Source organism: Urocitellus parryii, chromosome 2 (genome assembly GCF_045843805.1).
Source record: "Urocitellus parryii isolate mUroPar1 chromosome 2, mUroPar1.hap1, whole genome shotgun sequence".
Taxonomy (NCBI): Eukaryota; Metazoa; Chordata; class Mammalia; order Rodentia; family Sciuridae; genus Urocitellus; species Urocitellus parryii.
The window spans coordinates 163,285,543-163,309,971 of record NC_135532.1 but is presented as its reverse complement, the minus strand read 5'-3'; the positions used below and the strand labels follow the sequence as shown (position 1 = coordinate 163,309,971).

The following is a 24,429-nucleotide window of genomic DNA, read 5'->3' as shown; positions in this document are numbered from 1 at the left end:
AATGGAATGGACAATTTCAGTACAGAGTAAAGTTCTGTGACAGAAGTCAGCATAGATTTGAGGAGTGGTAGGCAGCAAAGCTAGTGAAGGTTCTCCTGAAGAGTTAACAACCAAAGAGTAAAGGGAGTTTTCCAGGGAAGAATCTGGGAATGGGAGAGAGATAAGACAGCACTTTTTAGGCAATGGGAAATAGCACATTCAAGGGCCAACAATATAGTCTCATTAGAGCAATAGCTTGATCAGATTCAAGTGTCAGAGACTTTGAGAGATAGGGGTAATTGCTGAAGGGTGCTCCAGTGATAGAGATGCACTGGATTAATAACTTGATTTCTAAAAATGGTATTTATAGAGAAGGTGTAAGTGAGTTATTTGTAAGTGAGGTAGCGAAAAGATGGTCTAATGGCCTTTATAATCTCATTGGGATAGATAGCAGATTTCTTTGCTCCTAGCTAAGGAGGAATGATGGGGTAGAATATATAAGGAAAGAAGGAAGTTTTGAAATAGATGTCCAATATAAAAGAAAAGAGATTAGGGATTCTTACAAAAATTTAGTAAGCAACTTTTAGGACCCAGATAAGTTTGAAGGTTGTGGATGTATAGTAGTTATTTTCTGTGAGCTTGTCTGATCCACTTTAGCTTTTGTAATGGAGGAAATGGCACATAGGTAGACTGCTCAAGGATTGGCTAGTGTTCTTCCTATTTCCCCCACTTACTTCTTGTCTGAAGAATGAGTATTAGACTGATACTTATGACTCTTTGAGGATATGGCAGGGGTGGCTGATGATAAAGTTTGGTTCAAGTTTAAATCAGGCTTTAATTGACAAAAAGTTATTGTCACTAGAAGAAGGCTTGAGAAAATAACTGATAAGAAGTTAGTGGATAAGTTCTCTAGCCTACTTAGCTTTCACATGGAATAATTAATTTTGAAGCATGTTCTATAACGTTTCCCAGAACATCCCAGTAGGACTAAACTCCAGTTTACAATAGCAGTAAATTGCTTAATAAATGTTCTCTTTAATGACTTTGTTTCTGTTTCATTTATAGCCATTTCACAGAATACTCCAAGACTCAGTGGCTTAAAATAACAAGAATTTGTTATTTCTCACATTTCTGTGGTGTGGCCAATTTTAACTAGGCAGTTCTACTCTGGTTGGTAATAGCTGGGGTCTCTTATGTACCTGCATTTGTTTGAAAGTTTGTCTGGGGCAAGACTGTTCATGATGACTTTACTTATAGGCCTCGAGCTTCAATGCAATGAGGGGCATGGTGGGGTCTCTTAGGGCCTTTCTGTCTCCACATAGCTTCTCAGCATTCTCAGCCTTCTCAGCATTCATACTTTCTTTTAACGTTGTCTGCATCCCAAGATAAAAAAAAGAAGAAGCTGCCAGAACTCTTTGGCTCCAACCTCACATACAGTTACTTCTGCCACAACTATTGGGCAAAAAATGGTTCAAGGCCAGCCCTGATTCAGGAGTGGGTAACAAGCTCTGCTTTCTGATGGTAAGGACAGTGTACCAGAACAGTGTTCCATGGCACCATTGATGGTTCTTTGTAGACATTCTATCTTATTTCCCTTTTTGCCTCTTATTCTTTCTCACAGAATGGTGTTTCCTAAAGTCACGTCCCAAATTAACTACTTTTAATAAATTTTTTTCCAGACATCTAAACTAAGAGATATTGGTGAGTGAGACAGAGGGAAACAAAGAAGTGTTTGAGAGTATTACTAACAGAATAAAGTGATGGATTGGAGTATATGGATTGGGTGAGAGAAAGAATATAACATAAGAGAAGTTAAAAGAGCAGAAACTTAGAGAGGCCTAGATATTGAAAAAATCCTTCTGTAATGTTAAAGAACCAGATATGAGAAGTTTATCAAAGTTAGAAACCTAGAAGGAAAAGAGATTATGGTCATAGATCCAGCAATGGTGTGATGCTCCTAGGGAATGACAAGGAGAAGCCACTAGAGCAAATATTTTGTTGATCAGCACACAGACAGCCTGCTGCTACCACCTTGTTATTCAGGCTTGCCACTTTTGAAATCATTTCTGTGGATTTTACAGTAGGTGAACATTTCTACAGCTTTTTAAGTTAAAGATGCTAAATCTGGAGAGGAGGTGGTCATTAATGTAGTCAGGGCAAAGTCTCTGACAGAATGAAGTTGCTCCAAACCAGCTACTGGAAAATCTCCTTGCTAGAATGAAACTTGGAAGTTCTTGGCTAAAAAAATTTCATTTGAAAAAGTAAAAATCCTTATTATTAGTATGGTCATAGATTGTTTCATTCTTATTGCCTTTCAAAACAAAATAAAGACTGGTGGTACCTGATTTCAAATATTTCACACTTTAAATGATTTTAAAATGTTGCAACACAGTTGCACATCTGAGCTGTATGTGTAACCTTTTAAATGACAGAAGCTGAAAGTAAGAAATGGAAAGTAATTTTTTTCTCATCTTCGTGTTTAATTTAGTTTACCAGTTTATATTTAAACTGATATAAATTATAATATTTTTGGATAATTTCTTTTTATACTCACATGGTCATGAAATGGGAACATTCAGAATTCCTTCTGATTGAGTTTTGCCTTTGATGTTTTGTCATCCAGGAAGTACCTTTTTTCCCATAACAAAATACTCCTTTTCTTTCTCCTCTCTCCCAGTTTTACAGAACCATCTTTGGGTCCTTGCTGTTAGCTCAGAAATTAGATCCTATTTTTCCAGGTGGACTCCTGTTGGATATTCAATTGACTATTAGTTTTCCTGATCCATATCCTTACTCCTGCTTCCCAGGCTAATTGTTATGTCCTTCATATTATGTGGTTACTAATCTCCTGCAATGTGATTCAAAGTAGCATAGTTTACTGCCCAAAGGACAGGGTTCTCTCTGCTCCTCTTTCATAGTATTTGCTTCTTCCCACTATATATTACTGTTATTCATGTATATATGTATTTTAGTACATTTAACTTATGGTAGATTATGAACTACCTAAAAGCAGATTCAAAATTCTTCCTTATATCTAAGTATCTCACAGTGGACAGCATAGTACCTTGTACTATCCAGGTGCTTAAGAAATGTTTGTTAAGCTTATTTGAATAAATGTCATCCCAGGAAGTTGGAAAAAGCATTGTATTACTTACCCTGATTTTCATTTCTGAGCAGAAGTTTTTATACGATAGATCTATAGTTCTCAGAATTTTAAAAGACAATATTTTAGCATCTTTTTTCTTGAAATTCAAAAGTCTTATTGCTTAGTCCTCAAATTTAAGATAATTTACCACAATCTATTTAAAAAAAAATTCCCACTCACCTGAAGTACTAATATAAACAAATGTCTTATCTCCATAAGAAAGACAATTTCAGATATCAGTTAAACAACTTGCTTGAGATTATGTGTGAAGGGGGTCTGCTTTATTATTATTATTATTATTCTGTACTTTTATTAAAGATATAACCTCGCTATCCAAAAAGCCTTTATTTATTTATTTACTTACTTATTTATTTGGAGGGACCTGAAATCAGAGGAATTTGCCAGACCTATTTTGCAGAAATCGTATAATAAGGCTTCAGACATTGAAGAATTCAGAAATAAGATATTTGTGTAGAATGTTGCAATTGGAAAGTAGAAGCTTTCTGTCTAACCTTATATTTTACATGAGTACACTGAAGCCTGGGTGGATAAAGGGACTGTTCAAAAGTCTCATAGTTACTTATTGGTAGAATTTTACCTTCTAATGATGAGGATGTTTTTCACTATAATATAACAACATTATATATAGAGGTATATCACAGGAGAAGACTGTCTAATGAAATAATTTCAAGTGATGGATGTCTTGCAGAGATTACATTATTACTGTTTTAAATAACATTTTTCCTACCATTTGAGGTTACCATGTCCTATAATGCATCAACCCAGAAAACATTTAAGTGATGGAGGTGTATGGTCTCTACATTTATCCATAAATTAGATGTGCTTTCACTTTTATTTTATATATGAGTGTGTGCTTGTTTTTGATTCAGAAATTATAATTTAATTTAAAATGTAATCATTGTCTATTATTGAGAAAATTTTTCAAGCTTGAAGTATGTTATAAGTTACCATAAATCTTGGCAAAAAATTTTGGACAGAGAATTATTTTCTTCCACTTTACTTATGTGATTTGATGAAGAATTATGGTCTTTAAGCATTTGACCCGTGTTTTGATTTTCATTTCTGAAACTCTTGAGAAGTTGGTATATGTAAATTTCACTTGCATTCTTATCTATTTAGTGGCGGGTATTTCTGTAACTCTATTTTTTGCCTGATTCATTGCTCCTTCATCTGTTTTGTCCAAGTTTCTTCCAGAAGCAGATTGTATGTTTCTAGTTTTTTACTCCACTAAAAACACTATTTCTTGGTATGTTTTTAGAAATTTCTTTTTTCTGTTTCTTTATAGCCTTCTATTCCCAGAACTAATAAGAAGACAGGTTTTTTTGCTCTGTTGTAGAAAAAAATAAACTTCAGGCAAAACAAACACACAAAAAAACCTGCAAAAAAAACCCCAAAACTATAAACTGGGCACAAACAGAACAAAACACAACTATGTGAGAATTTTTGAGGATGACAAAGATTATGAAAACATTAGAGATTCAAAATTTTATTAAAAATTGGAATGAGGTGGGTGAGTTTCACATTTTTGTGGCTTTTCCTGAGGGTATCAGCAATTGTAGTGACATGACATACTAAAATTCTGAAAGAAACCCTGAAAAGCAGGATACCTACAGTTAGAGAATGAGGGGTAATACAGAAAGGAAAGATAAAGAGATGGAGAGGCTCAAATTGTGAGTATTAACTCTACCTAAGTCTTTGGCTCACCCCTGAACCACACATGTGCAGGATGGACTGAAAACTATACAAAATGAAACCTCAACAGTCAGAGTTTGTAGTATGAGAGTAGCCAAGATGATGGCCTGCAACAACAAAAATATCAGCATTACTTGGCTAAATTTAACAGAGTATACAGTATTCCCATTAATATCAGCAATGTCTGAGAAAAAATCCAAAATTACTTCAAGTATAAAACCCTATTTAAATGTTGCCCTTTATCATGGGTGAAGAAAATCAACAGAAGGCAATCCCATAATCACTAGATGTTGGCATTATGAGGCAAAAAAATTAAAGAAAGCCTTTTTTTTTTTTTAGTGAGTTTTTGCACCATTGTGAGCAAAAGACCTGTAAAGAACAATGTAGAAGAGGAAAAGTTTATTTTGGCATAGGGTTCAGAGGTTTAGTGGATAGTCAGCAGACTCCACAGCCCTGGGAATAAGTTATGGTAGAAGGGCATGCTGGAGGAAAGTGGATCTGGACATGACAACAAGAAACAGAGAACACCCATAGTGACCTACTTCCTCTAGCCACACTCTACTTGTCTACAGTTATCACCCATAATCCATCAGTGCATTAATCCATTGATTGTTATGTCTCCCATAATTTGATAATTTCAACTTTGAAAATTCATAACAGTTTTAAAATTGTGTTTAATGAGGGGAAGGAAAAAATGGTCAAAATGTATAAAAAGATAGGAAATCCCACCAGAGAAAGGAAAAAAAATACAAAAGGTACCAAATGGATTTAGAATAAAAATCTATGTATTATTAAATATATGAATTACCTAATAATATCAAGAGCATAATAGATGTGGGTTGGAAGGAAAAGTCAGTAAACTTGAATGCTTGAATGTAGATCAATAGAAATTCTCCAATCTCAAAAGCAGCAAAAACAAAAAAGCAAACAAACAAAAACAAACAGTAGGGCATCAGAAACCTGAAGTACAATTTCATTTATGTTTTCATTTATTTTTGATTTAAAAATATTCCCTTGACAAAGTCTATGTACATTCAATGTTTACATTGTGATGATTCAGTATATCCATTTAGTAATGATTATCATGATCAAATTAATTCCTGTATCTATTACCACCCATTCTGTGTATCATATACCCAGAACTAGTTCACCCCTAAGCCCTAGAATGTACCATCCTAATTTTATTTTTTGAAGTTTTATTTTTTTAACCTTTTTAGATTCCATGTGAGTTCACCATACATCAGTTGTCTTTCTATGCCTGCCCCATTTCACTTATATTGTGATCCAGGTTCTTTCATGTTCTTGGAAATGGCAGAATTTCCTTGCTTTTGTGGTTCAATAATATTTAATTTTGTAAGTGTATTTTTTAATTATAGTGGTCAGTTTTTAAAATCACAATGGATAGTTTTTTTCCATATATTGGCTATTGTAAATAATGCTGCATGAGTATGGGGGTACAACTGAACTTCTCTTAGATATTAGTATTCTACACTTTACTTTTATTCCCATCTCCACATTTAATTCTATCAATATCATATTTTGTAAATTTTATTTTTGTGTATCCATTCACAAATTATTATAGTTAGTTTTTGACTTTTGTATTTTAAACCTTAATACTAAAATAAAAAGTTACTTAAACACCAGCATTATAATATTTGAGTGTTCTGAATTTAACAGTATATTTACTTTCACCAGTTAGTTTTATCTTTTCATGTTTTTTCTCTTGTCACTTAATGGCCTTTTGTTTACATTCAAAGAACCTCTGTTAGCATTTTTTGTAAGGCATATTTTATGGGGATGAATCCCCTTACCTTGGTCTGAGAATGGAAATCACTGATAGTCTTATTGTCGTTTCCTTATATGTGGCATTTATCTTTTCTCTTATTACTTTCAAGATTTTCTCTATTACTTACTTTTGACAATTTGATTATAACTTGTGTTGGAGTAGTCTTCTTTTGGTTGATCTCTCTTGAAGTCTACTATTTCATGAATATAGATGTCCATTTCCCTCCCAAGATTTGGTATATTTCAGTCTATATTTCTTTCCTTTTTTCTCTGCACCTCTTCTCCTCTGAGACTTTCATATTCTTGTATTCATACAGTTGATATTGTCATATAGACCCCTTAAGCATTCTTTGTTTTTTTCAATCTTCTGTTTTTTCCTCTAATTGGATAATTTTAAATTGCCATCATTGAGATCACCAGTTCTTTCCTTTACATGATTTAATTGTATATTGAAGCTTACTGTTGAATTTTTTAAAATTTTTGTCATTGTAATATTCATTTCCAGAATTTCTATTTAGTTTTCTTCTATGATTCTACTTCTTTAATTCTCATTTTGTTCATGATTTTTAAAATTTAATTTAATTAACTATCTATGTATTTCTACACATTGTTGGGCTTCTTTAATCTGATTGTTTTATTTATTTATTTATTTATTATGATGACATACTGTTCTCACACTGTAGCTGAGAGGAGGTAGAACCCAATTTCCAGAACCTTTTCAGGATCAACACTAAGACCAAAGTTGGCATTAATTGTACCTGACTCCTCCAAAGTCTCTTGCTAAATGGTTTTGGTAGCAGGACCAAGGCAATACAGAGTTGTAATGAACTCTCAGGGAAATGTGCTGAGGTTGGATTTGAGACTACCATTGGCAGGTCTGCCACCTGGGTGTGGTTCAACTTTCTCATATTGAAATTTTTATATTTTTAAAAATTCACTTTGTTGGGCTAGGGATGTGGCTCAAGCAGTAATGCACTCACCTGGCATGCGCGGGGCACTGGGTTCCATCCTCAGCATCATATAAAATAAAATAAAGATGTTGTGTCCACCAAAAATTGAAAAATAAATATTAAAAAATTCTCTCTCTCTCTCTCTCTCTCTTAAAAAAATTCACTTTGTAGTTGTTGAGACCATTATTTTATTCATTTATTTATATGTGGTGCTGAGAATCCAACCCAGTGCCTCACACATGCTAGGCAACTGCTGTACCACTGAGCAGCAACCCCAGCCCGATATTCTTAAATCTTAGGCTCCATGGTGGCTTCACAGATTCCTATCTGAATCCCAATGTTTTCATGGGACATTGTTTCCATGCAGAGCTCTAAAATTATTGTTGGTATGGTGGGAAATTTGAACCAGGAACTTCTTATTCTGCTAACTAGCCAACCTCTTACCTTCTGTGTACAGTAATTGAAAGTTTAATGTATCAATAGTTGAAGAACAAGAATAAATATTTTAAAATTGAAGTAAAAACTTTCCAAATTTTGTGACACATATTGAAGTTTGATCAACATCAAACATAGTAAATTTGAAGAAAATAATGCCTAGGAATATCATAATTAAATTTCTAGAAATAAAAAATTATGCTACATTCAAAATTAAATTGGTTAGATAGTCTGCATGATTTCCTGTATGTATGAGCATACTCTTTAATTATATGAGTAAGTATATCAATCTATGCCTCATATTAACTCTATGGGGTTGAGCCCATCTCCTTTCTTTGAGCATCACTAAAATTATAATAAAATTGAAGATAAAACTACCTCACAAGGCTGATATATATACTGAATTAAATAAAAAATGCAGTTTATTTTTTAACAAATAATAAACTTAGTAAATCACTTAATAGCAGCTAAATTAATGATAGATATTTTATTTTTCTGAGTGTTTCTGCTGGCTTGTGCCTCTTCTTACTCTTATTTATTATAGTTTCCCTTTCTTATAATCATTTATCTGGTTTTGATGTCAGTATCCAAGGATCTTATACAAGAAATGAGGTGCTTTATTATTTTGTACAGTCCAGTTTTTTAATGTAGATATTAACTGAGTTTTAAAGGTTTGTTATAATTTATATTTAAATCCTTCTGGATCTGATTGTGTGTGTGTGTGTGTGTGTGTGCACGCGCGCGTGCATTTAACTATTTAGATTTGTTAGTTCTTCCTGAATTACTCATATATTTTTGCAAAATTATCCATTTAATTTTAGTTTTAAAATGACACAAAGTTGTTCATGGTATTCAGTAATAATTTTAAATGTCCAAATTGATTTTTTCCTTTTTTTCTTTTTAAGATTGTTTATTTTACCTTCTCTTTTAATGATTAATTTTCCCAGTGATTTATCCACTGCATTAGATTTTTCAAAAACATATAACATTTTATTTTGTTGACTATCTTTATGTTTGTATCCTTTATTTCACTTATATTTGCTAATTATTTTGTTAATTTTCTGCTACCACATTTTTTAGTGTTACTTAGTTTTAACTTATGTCTTGTCTTTTTTGGTGTAACTTAAAGATATTTATTTCTAAGACTGCTTCAGCTACATTCCATGAGTTTTGGTATGTATTATATACATTGTCATTCATTCAGTTCTGTATGTATTTGAATGTTCAAATTTTTATTAATTTTGATCTGATTTATATATAACTTTTTTAGGTTTTAAAAATTATATCCTTGGAACATTTTTAGTAAAGGGACATATTTTTGTTAAGGTCTAAATTAACTTATGTTTAGGGGAGATGATAAAATGATTCTAATTCTTTGGTGTATATTGAAACTTACTGTGTGGCTTGATATAAGATCAGTTTTTGTAGATTTTCCATGCATGTCTGGAAGGCATGTATATCTTATAATCATTAGATGCATAGCTTTATTAGAGCTTTATTATTTGTTAATTACATTATTGAGTTGCTAAGTTATTATTATTACTTTTTTATTGGCCATTTGTTCTGGCATTTAATGATAGAAATATGGTAAAACCTTCCATTATGACTGAGAAGTTTGCTCTTTGTGTTTCATATATTTTATATTCATGCTACTAGATGCTTAGAGAGGCATTTTATTAAATCTTATTGATGAATTATTTCATTTTTATTATTTAATGACTATCTTTATTCCTTAATAATTCTTTTATGTAGAATGCAGTTTATTGGACTTTAATATAACTACTTCAGTTTTCCTGTTCCTGTACTTTCATGAAAACATTCTTATTATATTTTAGCTCTCTCTCCTGTAGAGAGCATGCCACTGACATTTTAAAAATCCAAACTATTACTTTTAATCAGAAATTTAATTGCTTTCTATTTATTGTGATTACTTATACACTTCACTACTAAAAACTTATTTTGTTCCTCCTGTTAATATGCTATTTCTTTAATTTTTCATTCTTTATTATCCTCTGTTGTATAGTTGGGGTTGCTCAAGTTCACTACTCTCTTAAAGATCATATATTATAGTTTAATTTCTAATTAAAAATAATGACCTTTAAATATTTAATAATCATCCTTTATTTAATAATTCTATTTGACCATGTATCTCTGTTCTTTCAATGACACCTGCCCCTATCCTACATCTTAGTTTATCTAATATTAGTATTAACTTGTTTTTATATCCATTCTAATAATTGATATTATTTAATATTTTATACTAAAAACTTATTCAAGATTTCATAGGTAGTGCCACACCAGTGGCATATCCAGTGATATGATGGAGCTCACTAGTGAGCTAGTGTTGACTAGTGAGCTGTAACAAGCAATAGCTAATTATGTGTATCTCTTTCCAACTTCACATTCAGTTACACAATTTTTGTAGCTGAAATTAGCCTGATTGGAGAACTTATATCACTGAATTCAGTTAACACTACAAATGAGTATTTTGTTTCTTTGCCATATGTTTTTAAGGAATCAATTTATTGAATATTTACCATTACACCACTATCAGTATCCTTATTTCTCATTTTTAATCTAATATTTTATTCTGGGTTACATTTACTTATTATTTTTTAATATTCTTCTAATGCAGGCAATGATAAGCAAACAATCTTTACCTGAAATTGCACTTCATTCTCACTTTTTCGTAATAGTTTAGCTGAATGTATAACTCAAGGTATTTATTTTCTTTTAGTACTGTGAGGATATTATTTATTTTTTGTATATTAGTGTTGCTCTGAAGAAGTCAGCTAATTGTTTAGTTGAGTTTCCCCTGTAGATAATCAAGCTTCCCTCTTTGTCTTAATATTTATAGAAATTCTGAACTGTTTGGCTCTCAGATTTACTCTTTTGTGTTATTCTACTTTGTTGCCTTTGTTGCAATCTGAATTTATTAGGTCCACAAATCTGTTTTCTTCTGCAGAGGTTCAGCCAATATTAATAATTAATGATTGATTAAGGGATAGAAGGAGAGAAGAAATGAAAATATTTCTCCAAGGTCAGCCTGAATGACATATCTGATGACAATCTCATGTCTTCTGTAATTGCAGCTCCAGCTGATCTTGACCACCAGAACTTCTCATTTTTCTCTTCTGTCTCTTGCTATTGCTAATCTCTAAGTTGTGTTGCTGTCCCTTGGTTTGCTTATCAAACTTTTCTACCATGCACTTTAAATTGTCTTACACTCTTGAGTGGTTTATGATTCTACAGTTGGATCCAGAATGATATAGTGCCGCAAACTGCCCGGCCCCGGGCCGGCTGAGTCCCGCTCCTGCTGCCAAGCACTGCCTGCGGCACCCCTGCTGAGCGATTCCCTGCTGAGCTGTCAGTGCACGCGGGCTTGCAATCTTGCAACCCGGTTGGGCACAAAAACACAAGCCAGTCAAACTGAGACAAAGTTTTATTTAGAGAGAGGCCGTGTGCGTCCCCTAACAGGTGGGTCTGCCACGTGTGTGTTCTACCTGAGCGGGGGGGGGGGGGCTTCCACTTCCCCCTGAACACCCTCCTACCATCCTATTCCAGCCAATGGGAACTCTCCCATTACAAGAGTGACATGAGTAACCTGAGTCCTGAAATGGGCCCAGCTAAACAGCATGAGTCCAATTACCATATGAATGTGAATTGCTGGCTGTCAGTCATAAAATCCAAAGGTGCCTATATCAATATTTTTGTTGTGGCTCCTAACATCTGCCCCCTTCTGTTTAAATAAACAACAGGCAAATGTGGCTAGGGACCGTGCCTGTTAGGTATGTCCAATTCACATATGGTTCTTACCCGTCATGGGAAAACTGACCTTATTGCGTCAGTCTCCTGGCTTAGGTTGATACCACTGTAACCGAATCATACCCGTCACTGACTACCGGTCCAGTATATAGCCATACCTGTGTAAATGGCCTATGCACCAGTGGGGGGGTGAGGTTCTTGCCTCACCTCTGTTGGCCCCCAAAATCAGACCATCACTAGCAGAAGGGAGAAAGACGCAGAATTGCCAAGACACCAAGCCAATTGACGGCTCCTTTGGAAACACTGGTGACACATCGGCTAAGATATTTAGTACTACCAGTTCGCTGTATCAACAAATAGAGCACAATGCATACAGGTGATACATAGTCCAGGCAAGTTGTGTTAGCACAGAATTACACACGTTAGCCCAATCTGTTGGTGTTAAGTTCCAGCTGGTAATAGATTCGACCATACTGACTGTGAAGGGAGCGGCCGGGCCGTAGGTTGCTACAGCTTCCTTTAATTGCTTTATTATTTTGAAATCTAAGGCACGGTAAGCTCGTTCTCTTTCTTCTCCCTGCTCAACTACAGGGCATGCTAGTTTTTGGGGTCCCGCCTCAGGATTCCGTTCATCATCTATGGAGGCAGGTAAAGCTGTTGGTTGAATTATGCCCTCTGGTGGTGGAACGGAGTTAGTAGCAGCCTCCCTATCTGACGACCGTTTTTTCCCTGAGCTTGCCTTGTTCAAATTTTCTTCTATCTGACTAGCTTGAGAGACCTTTTGTTTTGCTTGACCTAATATGTTTTCTGCCATGGCCTGGACCTCTAACAATTTACTTAACAGTTTTTCGGTTTGTTTTTTACTAGATTCTAATCTACTATAAAGGTAACGTAACCCAATAAGATAGGATAGAAGAAAGCCAAAACAGAATGAAACAGAAACGGAGAGGAGGAAAATGATTATGTCAATTTTCTCTCTCTCAGGGCCGAATAACTTCAAACCTTGAGTTAACCATTTTTCCCAATTCGCTTGAAAAAATTGTAAGGCTAGAGAGCCTGAAATAAAAGCAGAATAAATCAAAACAGAAATACCCATTCTGTCGCCTTTCCTTAGGGGCTAGCGATATTACTCACCTTTAAATTTTGGGCGTTCCCCGTACAGGGCCACCAAAATGCCGCAAACTGCCCGGCCCCGGGCCGGCTGAGTCCCGCTCCTGCTGCCGAGCACTGCCTGCGGCACCCCTGCTGAGCGATTCCCTGCTGAGCTGTCAGTGCACGCGGGCTTGCAATCTTGCAACCCGGTTGGGCACAAAAACACAAGCCAGTCAAACTGAGACAAAGTTTTATTTAGAGAGAGGCCGTGTGCGTCCCCTAACAGGTGGGTCCGCCACGTGTGTGTTCTACCTGAGCCGGGGGGGGGGCTTCCACTTCCCCCGGAACACCCTCCTACCATCCTATTCCAGCCAATGGGAACTCTCCCATTACAAGAGTGACATGAGTAACCTGAGTCCTGAAATGGGCCCAGCTACACAGCATGAGTCCAATTACCATATGAATGTGAATTGCTGGCTGTCAGTCATAAAATCCAAAGGTGCCTATATCAATATTTTTGTTGTGGCTCCTAACAATATAGTGTTATAGATTTTATAGTTTTGTAATATATATAGATTTGTATTTATTTTATTTCACTTGGCATTTGTGCACTATGCATCTGAGGTTTTATATTTTTCACTAACTCTGGAAATGATCCATAATTACTTAGATATTGTGCTTTTTTCTGTATTTTCTCATTCTCAAGTACTAAACATGTGTTACAGCTTTCTAATTTGATTATATTTCTTAATCTTTTAAAATATTTTCTTTATTTCTCATTTTATCCTGGATAAATTCCTTAAAATTATCTTTCAGTTCAGTAATTTATCCTCTAGCTACATTTAATGTACTGTAGTCTCTTTTAGCATTAATTTAATGACAAATTTATTTCTATAAATCTTTTCTAATCAAATATGTTGTTTTCATAATTACTTTTTACATTTTCTTTTTATTTAAAATTTTTTCTTATTATTCTTAACATATTCCCACAAAAATTTGAGGTTAATATTCTGTTACTTCAATTCTTAAGGGTTCATTTTTTAACTTAATGCTCATATTTAATTTAAAGTGTTTGATGAAGAACATTTCCTGATGTACTTGATATTTTTGTTTTTGGAGCTCTGCATTGGAGTTTGCTTTTCTATGAGACTCCCACATGGATTGAAAGTATCATTGTTGAAAGTATCTTGCTAAAGTGGATTTGCTTCTTCTAGATATTCCAGGTTGCCATTCTATATTATTGCAGTTATTGAAAACCTGTTTTTTCCACTTATGGTTCCCTGATGATTGCTGAGTTGGAAATTCTCCAAGGGGTGTTACAGTAGCCTCATAATGATGCCAAATGCTTTGTCTCTGTCTTCTTAGAATTTTATTATTTTTTTTTCATGAGATCAAACATTTAAAACATTGTGTGTGTGTTTTCTCTTTTTAATTTAAGCCCTCAATGTTTCAATAGTGATATTTCTGTGTGAATCTAGCCTGACATTTTATAGGAAATAAAGGAGCATATTCCTGCTTGATAAACTTGTACTTCCTGTATCTTTGGCTTAAATGCCTTTGCTGCGAGCCATTAACTCACTGTCTTTTATTTAGGACTTCAGTAAAATGTCATCTTTTAATAATTTCTTCATTAATCATCCTATCTGTATTACTCAGTTTTGTGTTATGGTGACCAAAATGTCTGACAAGAACAACTTAGAACATTTTTTGTCTCATATTTTCAGAGGTGTCAGTCCATGGTTGGACAGTTTCATTACAGAAATGCCATAGCAGAAGGGCATGGTGAAGGAAAGCTGCTTAGCTCATGGGAGCAGGGATGAGGGTGTGAGGGGTGGTGCACAGGGAAAAGATAAACCCTTCCAGGGCATGCCTCCAATAACCTACTTTCTCCAAATAAGTCTCATCTCTCAGTACTCCATTCAGTTATGGATGGATTAGTCAATTAATGAGGTCAGAGCCCTTAAGATCCAATCATTACCTAAAAGCTCCACCTCTGAATCTTGCTGCACTATGGATCATGCTTTCAACACATGAGCTTTTTGTGAACCTTCCAAATCTAAATCATAACACTATATAAAATTTGAACCCTTACTTCTAAGTCTCAGCCTATGCCTTTCCCCTTTACTGCTGTTTAAAAATTCTTTAGTAAGGAACATTATCTATCATTCCATATATATCCTTGCTAAAGAATTTTTAAACAGCAGTAATCACTCTCAAAGAAAAATAAAATCTTCATAAGCTAGAAATCTTCATCTACTTTGTTTACTTGTAAGTCCATCACGTTGAATAATGCCTAATACGTCGTAAGTACTGAAATTGAAATAAATGAATGAAATCTTTAATAACTGTGTGTTGTGTGTCCCTGAACTAGGTGATGATGATATAAGAAACAAAATTGATAGTATTTTAGCCTTCATGATGACCACGGTCTGGGAGGAGTATAGACTATTAAAAAGGTAGTTTCCCACATCTGGTGGATAAAGGCTATACAGTTGAATTCCTGATAGGCTTTTTGGCACCAGGAAGTATTCCTCCAAGAATTATGATTACTTTTGATATGTAGTGCATCTAAGATTTATTCTAAGAACTATCTGAATAATGCAGGCATGCATGCACATTCACATACATGATAATGATTTAGACAGAAAATAATTTTAATAAGGGAGCTAATATGTTTGAGTAAATTAACTTGACTCCTGAAAGCAACTACATATGAAAAAATTTCTGGTAAAAATTTTATGATAAAAGTTAAGCATCTGTAATCTGAAAATCCAAAATCCAAACTGCTCTAAAATCTGAAACTTCTTAAGCTCTACCATGATAACAAATAGAAAACCGCACACCTAAACACAGTCAAAACACAGGCACACTAAAAATATTGTATAAAAATACCTTTATTCTACATATATAAGATGTATTTGAAACAATGAAATTTGTTTTTAGACTTGGGTCCCATACTTAAAATATCATATTATGTATATTCAAATGGTCCAACATAAAAAAAAGTAAATCTGAGACATTGGTGGTCCCAAGTGTTTTGGATACAGGATACTCAGCCTGTACCAAGATTTTCTTCCATTATTAGTAGGAACTGTCTGATAAGCACAAAATGCAAAGATTTACCCTAAGTTTATATCCTGTTGCCTTGTAATTTAATGATCAAGTACACATTTGCCTTTTATACCTCTGCAGGCAGTACATGGAGAATGATATGCTTTTACTTTATCAGTAAATAATAAAGTTTATAGCTATATTTACACAGTCTGTGTTTCTAGTATGTGAAGTCATATGAAGAATGTTAAACCTCTAGTATGTGTGTTTAATGTACATTTAAGTTGATTTTTCCCAATTATAATAGTAGCAATTGTTTTATTTATGTAAGGAGAAGCTCTTTTCAAGAGAAAAGCTAGACTTCTTTTTCTGTCATGTTGAAATCTTTTCCCATGTCTAACTGCTGTGATAGTCCTACGACTCTGCAGTAAACATTTTTTTTGAAAGTTGGTTGTCCTTAACACCTGATTACTGTTTTTCTGCCTTTGAGCCCTTGTTTCTCCAATTATTCCCTACCTAAAATGTCTGATCCTTGATTTTTGGTAATATTAGGTCTTTTTTTTTTCTGCAGACCTTGACTGACCAGTGTAAAGGAACTAATGTATAGTGAGCCCTTTCTTCTAAATAACATAAATTATATTATCATGTGCTTTCATATAGAATCCCATTGAATCAATATAAGAACCTAAATGTTTAGATAACAGCCTATCATTTTACATATGATGAATATGAATATTAGGAAGGGTTTATTAGTTTCCCTAGGAAACATAGCTAATAAGCTGGAATTCAAGCCTCAAATTTCTGATTAGAAATGATTGCTATTGTCATTATGATTTTATTGCTTTTCCTATATATTCTACCCTCAACCTACCAAGAATTAATTTCAAAAATTTCTTAGCTTGCCTTTGATTGAATGGAATTTACAGTAAAATTACCATACTGTTTAGGTTTCCATGTGTTAGATAGTTGGAATAAGAAGAAAACATCAGTTGGAGTAGCTGTTTGCTACCCAATTTTAGTTTTTTTTTTTTTAATGGAAGCTGCTACCCCTAATCTCCTGCATCTGACAAATACTCTTTATTATATATCAGGCACTAAACTAGACCCTTTGTATAGAATGCAGAACAAAAATTACATGGCTTCTATCTAATATAAAATTTGGAAAGAGAGATAATAAATACATAAATCAATACTGATAATTTAAACTGTTATATTTGACACGAATAAAAAAAATAAATAAAATAACAAAGGGATCTATTTCAAGATTTATAGTCAGAGAAGGTCTTTTTGAGAGAGACCTGTTAAGGTACTGAAGAATTAGCTCAATGAACTCTATGTCATAACTTCTAGTATGTTATATAACTGTTAATGTGTAGGTTTGCCCATTGTGGGCACAAGTCAATTAGGTTTTCTCACCTGGTGTGAACATTTGGACACAGATTCTGAAAATTGAGATTTGAACTTTTAAAGATGAAAAGCAGGAGGAAAATGCACAAGAAAAGAAACTGGAAATTTAGTCCTTTAAGGATTGGAAGGAGTTTGTTTAGGAATGTGATTGCTTAATTTTTTATGCAATGTGAATTTTCTTAATCATCAAGAATAGATGGCAACATAATTCACTCAGGATTCCTCTGACCAATATTTAAGGAATACCTACTGCACATCAGATATTATGTTAAGGAATAAAATGTAAAGGTGAATAAGACAAAACCCTTGTCCTCGAGTTTATAGACTCTGTGAAAGACAATTACAATGCAATGTGATGATTATTAGTACAAGTTTAAGAATAGAAATCAGATTTTGGAAAAGGTAGCATATAAACTAAGACCACAGGTTTATGTACAAGTAGACATGTTCACATTTCTTGGGAATAATTCATTTCAATAATCATAATTCAATTTGACAGTATTTTGAAAATAAAACTCTTAACATAAATTTTGGTTTTGGTCATTTTACTTAGTAGCTCTTAAATGTTCATTTAAGTAGCTCTTAAATGTTCATTGATAAGTTTGAACAAAATCATCTATAGAAACAACATTGATTTCCTTCTTAATACATTGTGAAGTGTTGATTATTAAACAAAGCATCCATTGTATTGTAGTCAAGTTTTCTAGATAAGAGTGCAAATTCTTAACGTTACACATAAAATTTTATATTAAATTGTTTTACTGTAGTGGCCATCAATATTAGAAAATTCAAATTTAGCACATTTTAAAAAATATCAATTTTGGTTTTCATACATTTTATAGCTTTATTGTGATTTATCTGGATAGACAAATCATGCCTTTGCTAACCGGTGACTGTTGTTACGAATTTTGTTTTTTACTTATTGCCCTTTATTTGTTTCCAGTTCACAGTGTGGATAAATAGATAACTGTTGCTTTTCATTTTCCTCTTTTTGATAAACTGATAGTTTTTAAGCACAAAAGGGCTATTCTAACTCAGTAATTTACATAAAAATCATAATTAACTAGTCTTTCAAGACTACATTAAAAATTATAATTCTTCTTACTCCCTTTTAAAAGAATTCACCTTTATTTATTTATTTATTTATATGGTGCTGTGATTTGAACCCAGTGTCTCATCCATGCTAGGCAAGAGCTCTACCACTGAACTACAACCCCAGCTCCCTCTTATTCTTTATAGTACTTTTTGTTCAAATAAATTACAGCAGTTACGACAACTCAGTTTTCAAAAATAAAATTGGCTTTATTCATGATTAAAGTCAATAATATAAAAACTATAATAATAACAACAACAAATAATAATAATATTACATTGCATCACAGGCTTTTCTTAAAAGGCTGGAGGATCATGAGTTCAAAGTCAGCCTCAGCAACTTAGGGAGGCCCTGAGCAACTCAGCAAGACCTTGCCTCTAAATAAAATATTAAAAAGGAATGGGATGTGACTCACTGGTTAAGTTCCTCTGGGGTCAATCCCTGGTACCACCCCCCAAAAAAAATGTTCCTTAGGATGCTCATTAGTCGTGGGGAAGTGTTTTTTAGTCTTCAAACAAAAACAACAAACATTCCATAGGATCGGATATCTCCATGTATAATGGTACTGATAGTAACTTCATCCCACATGACCAAAACACCTCTAGGTATTAATAATCTGTTTGAGAATCTGAAGACATATCATTTAACAACTTGGAATTTCTGCTGTCCTTCAGATCAAAACAGAAATGAAATATAGAAAAAAAATCAGTGTATATCTGTTTCTGTCTTACAAGCCATAGGAGAAAAACTGACTGTAGTATCCTTCACTGTATTTGCAAACTTATATTATGTGGGAACTCCAGTCATTTTCAGGTCCTTTTAGAATACATAGAAAAATGATATTGTGTACATGTGATTGCTAAGGAGCCCATGACACCTTGGTCTGAATTTGTTGAGTAATTACATCTATTTCTCCTTACTTTCCTTTTTCTGATTGTTTCTGTAAATTAGGAAATATTTAAATATTTTCTAATGATCCTTCATTTTCATCCAGAAAAGTCAGTCAATATAACTACACATATTATTTAGATCCTACTGCCTAGTGATGGGAATGGTGCTTAAAAATACTTTAAAGTTAGAGTTCTTAATGGGGGCTGTTACCTTTGTTGTGGAGTGCTTCTTGATTCAGACATGTCCTGTGAACAGCCAGTACAGGACTGGTGCTTGGATGAGGTACTGGATGATACTGTGAGCAAGCAGTTTTTATTTTCTTACCACCTGATTAGTTTATCCTCTCAGCTTAATGTGATCATAATTATTTTTTCATAAATTCTTTTTTAATGGCTGGAACTGTTCTAATTCTTTTACATTCTTATGACCCTGATCTCTGCAAAAACAACCCTGTAGGGTAGGTAACATGATCATGGTTTATAGACAGGGAAAATATAACTTGTTCAAGATCAGAAATTGAAGAGGAGCAGCTGAACTTCTATTTTAGAATTGTCTGATGGCAAAAGCTAAGCATTTAACTGTTACCCTACATCATAACTACGGCTGCCTAGAACTCAAAGAGCCTGGTCTATGGGTCACTGATCACATGAATAGGTTTTCTTAGTGCTTGTCACCACTTCACACAGGCTGACCTTGTGGACCTCAACCTCACAACCATCTTGTGGCACTGACTTCAGAAGGGCAAAGATTATGGCTATAGATCACAAAGAATAGACCTGCTATTGAATCTGTATGCTGTATCAATTTATCTGCACAACCAAAGGGGTTTGCCATATCTCCTTTTGTCTAACTGGTAGTGTTGTCATAACAGTGTCTTTATACAGGATTAACAAGTAACTAATTTATCTACTTTTGTTGCCAATAAATAACTGTAGTCTGTTAATAATTGTGCATGTGTTTTATGTGGCTGTGTATATTTGAGACAATCTTACATTTCTGGCATCCTAGATGGGATCAATATTCCTTTATACTTAACCTTCTTTTTTATTATATTTCCACTAACAAAAACTAAATCACATAAAGAAAAGCTTAAGTATTTAAAATAATTTACCAGTATATTGTATAAGTGATACAGACTAATAAGTCTGAATCTTTTTTCAGTGTTACCTAAATATAAGTTTTTGTCCAATCTTAAATAAAAGAATAAACCTGACATGTATTTTCTTGCTTTAAAACATATCAGATCTTTCACAAATTCCCTGAACTGTATTATGTTTATCTCTTCATATTTTTAACACTTTTAAATTGCTAACATGATGAAGATAAGTTGTATCCTAATTTATCTTTTAGTGTATCACAGTGCCAAACTTGACCTTACACATAGTAGATGCTCATTGAATGTTGTTGGCTTGGTGAATAAATTAGTCTGTACTAGATTGAACAGATTTGCAGTCCTAAATTGTTCTTGCCATCATTTCACTCTGCATAATTAAGAAGTTTTACTGAGATGATTAAAAATGTGTTATTGAATTACTGGTGTAGATTCTAAAGCAGTGGGATAAAAAAGAACCTGAATATACCCCTATGAGGAAGCAATGAGAGTGTGTTTCTCACTGTAGGTACACCTAGTGGATTTTATGTGTGATTGAATTAATTTATTTCTCTTAGGAAGGTTAGATTTATGATTTCCATATGGCACTTTATAAGTTTATCTTTTACCCTTAACTTTCCAACTTATATTTTCCTATGATAAAAGTAATTAACTGTATATGAAAATAAAAAGAAAAAATTTAAACACCCATAATTCTATCATCCAGATATAATCACCCTTAGTATTTGTGTTTTTAATTTTTTAATCTACATAATTTCATACTGTCTATGCAATTAATACCCTATCATAAAATTATCATTTTATAGATATTTCTATTGTTTTTATATTACATAAGATAGATTCCTGGAACTAAAATTACTGAGTGAAAATTTTGAACTTTGAGGTCTTGATATGTATATACTTTCTAGAAACTTACAATTTGCACTATCATTGGAAGTATATATGATGCTATTTCATTAAGCCAGTGTCAAAATCATTTATCTATCTGTACTTTTAAGCAAGTGTTGTCAAGTAGAAATACTCACTTTAATATGTTGTTCTTGACAACTATACTCAGAAATATATAAATTAAATACTGTATTTTGCTTTCAGAAAGAATTATGGAATTCTTGCTTTAGAGAATTCAGTTTGGAGGCTGCAGCTTACAATGGTTTCCTCCTAAACCAAATTATTTTTTGGTTCTGATTATAAACTACATACTTTTGTTTAAACTGGACTTAGTTTTCTATATTGATAACTACTTCACTGGAAGTTTTGTCAGTCAGTGTTTTGGGTTGAGGCATTAGGCATTATATCTGATGTAGTGTTAACATTCCTTCTTGTATCAATCAGTCTCATTTCTCTTCTCTGTTGTAACAATTTTAATGAGCATTCAAAATTTACTTATGTTTATTTATGCATTTTTTTTTGTGTGTGGACTGCTGTACAAAAGCACCTTCATTCCGTACCAATATTCTAGCCAAACTGAGAGCAAATGAGTCAGAGTAGTTTCATTTTAGAGAGCAGCAGTCATATTTGTATTAGGAAGGCAATAGTCTTGGATGAATACCAAAAAAAAAAAATCATTTTTAAGTGTTTGCCTCGTCCTCTAGTGAAAGCATTTGCGTTTCAGAGGCCATGGTGAGTCTCAGTCCCTTGCTGGTGCCTGTTTTTGATAACATTTCTAAGAGGCTATATGTATTTGTGTGTATTCACACACATGAATTTAGTATGATCTGAAGTATCTGATGAGAAATATATATATACATATATAATTTACCTTTTCTATTCACTGCAGTCTTTCCTACTTTTCTGCATAAATTGTCTCAACAAAGATACTAGATGTGACTCAGTAATTTAATTTTACTTATATGACATATTTGTTTTGCATTTCAGAGTACCAGATAAATTGCAAGTCTGTTGTGTCCCATAGCAGGTATGTATATGATTTACCTATAACTAAGTAAATCTGTGTATTAACTGAAAAATTACTACATTTTGTTTATTAAAATTCTTACAGATTTCCTAATATGAAAATGTTAATTTTTTAATATTCTACTTACAGATATTCACAGCTTCAAAGAACATTATATTTCATACATATGTTGTATTTCATTTTATTGTAAGAATCAAATAAACATTTATAAAATTTGATGAGGCAGAATAATTTTAATTACAAAGCTTTCATCTTTGAAGATTAGATAGTATTTTATGGAACTGAACTATTAAAGCAACTGATGATGTGGGAACAGACTGTTACAGAACTACTGTGTTTTTGACATTATTGTTTTTCAAACTTTTTTGCTGTTTTCAAATTCATTTTCCATGGGGGTTGCTTTAGGTAAGGAGTGGTTGCAGATGTACTGTCTGCTGCACTGTCTCAAGCACTAGACAAATGGGAAAAAAATGTTTGCACCTGTTTAAAATCTTAACCGTGCGGTGTTGTGGTTCCTGGGCAACAGGCAGGAATTCTCAAAAGCTTGGTTGCACCTGCTCAATTGTTGCTTGCAGCTGTGTCAGATGAGTAAGTGCACAGAGAAGCTTGTTAGCAGTTTGATTCTGCTGTTATGTATTTGTATTTTTGTACTATGATTTTGAAAGATACTTCCTTGATGTAGACCTTGAACTAGTACATTCATTTATTTTAAAACTCACTAATTTGGGCTTCCAAAATATTTCCTCCGAATCCTGTGTGTGTGTGTGTGTGTGTGTGTGTGTGTGTGTGTGTGTATAGTCATATATACATGACTGCCCTGCCCTAGATAATGTGTATATTGGCATCTTCAAAGCATACCTGGGAGACTAGATCTCTCCAGATAACTGTGATGACTGTGTTGATAATAATCTTTGTCCTGGTAGAGACATTTTGTGTTTGGCTCGATTTCATTATGTTGGCAGCCCCACTATGTGAGGCTGGATGTAGTTATTGATCCATTTAGCTGAACAGATTTGAAAGCATTTGGATATTAGTGGACACATGGGGAATATTCAGAAAATTTAAGGGTATATTGTAAGATGATTTCTTGATTTGTGCATGTCTCTATTGCATTTGGGGCAGAAGTGAGGGAGAAATAAAGTGAAATTAAACAGCAGTCCTAGAAAAGGGGCTAAAAATCCAGATGCAGATTTTGAGAATTGGATATTATCCTTGGATCAAATGCTAGATACCTGGTATTTTTCCTAAGTGTTACTAGTGGTGAGATTGTTATTATTTGTTAATTTTTTTTGTATCTTCTGACAAATATCTGTATTTTCAACACAGGCAAGCTATTGTAGGCCACATTTTATACTAGCTAGATAAAATTCTATAAATGAAATACTTAGTAAATTTATTCAGTAGTCCTATATTCCAGATAGCAAAAACTTGTTCAGACAGTTTGCATTATTTTCCTTAACCTATTATAAAACACTAACAGTTTCCTATCAACATTTAGTAACAGAAATCTTTCTTGAAGCTGATATTTTTTTTTTACTTTCATTGATCCATTTAGAATTCTTTTAATAAATAACCATGATATGAATTTAACCTCTTTGGAAGTAAGAATAGAGATACAAAAGTAAAGAGTATTGGCCATAGTCCCTTAATGCAATGCCTTGAACATAGTAGTTGGTAAATAAATGTTGAATGAATGCATATATGAATAAAACATTTCTGCTGTTCTATTAGAAATAGAGGGATAGTGTCCTAAAAACTTATTATTTGTTATACATTTTGGATAAGCCTTGATGGACTTACTTTAGTTTTTATACTGGTGGATAGATAGAGATGAAAATACTGATAAATCCTGTTATTAAAATGAGACATTAATATATCAGAATTGATCCTTTGTTATTTTTATAAAGAATTAGAATAATAATATTTGCTTTTTATTCATTTTTACTCAGAATGAGAAAAGCCTTTTTATTATCCCTATTATACACACAAGGCTGAGGCCTTAATGGTTAAGTTACTTGTCACCTTGGAAACTCTTTGCAGCATAGGGATAAACAAATCTTCTGTGTTATGTGACTAATGCCCTAACCTTCCTGAACA

The 24,429-nt window shown here is 33.3% G+C and overlaps 1 protein-coding gene across 1 annotated transcript in view; it reads left to right on the top strand.

Moving 5' to 3' along the window:
* Zbtb20 (zinc finger and BTB domain containing 20) overlaps window positions 1-24,429 on the top strand; it is a 780,801-nt gene that overhangs the window by 211,105 nt on the left and 545,267 nt on the right. Inside the window, exon 3 of the mRNA XM_077795340.1 lies at window positions 22,293-22,332. The gene's annotated coding sequence lies outside the window, so the exon portion shown is untranslated. The remainder of the gene's footprint in view (window positions 1-22,292; window positions 22,333-24,429) is intronic.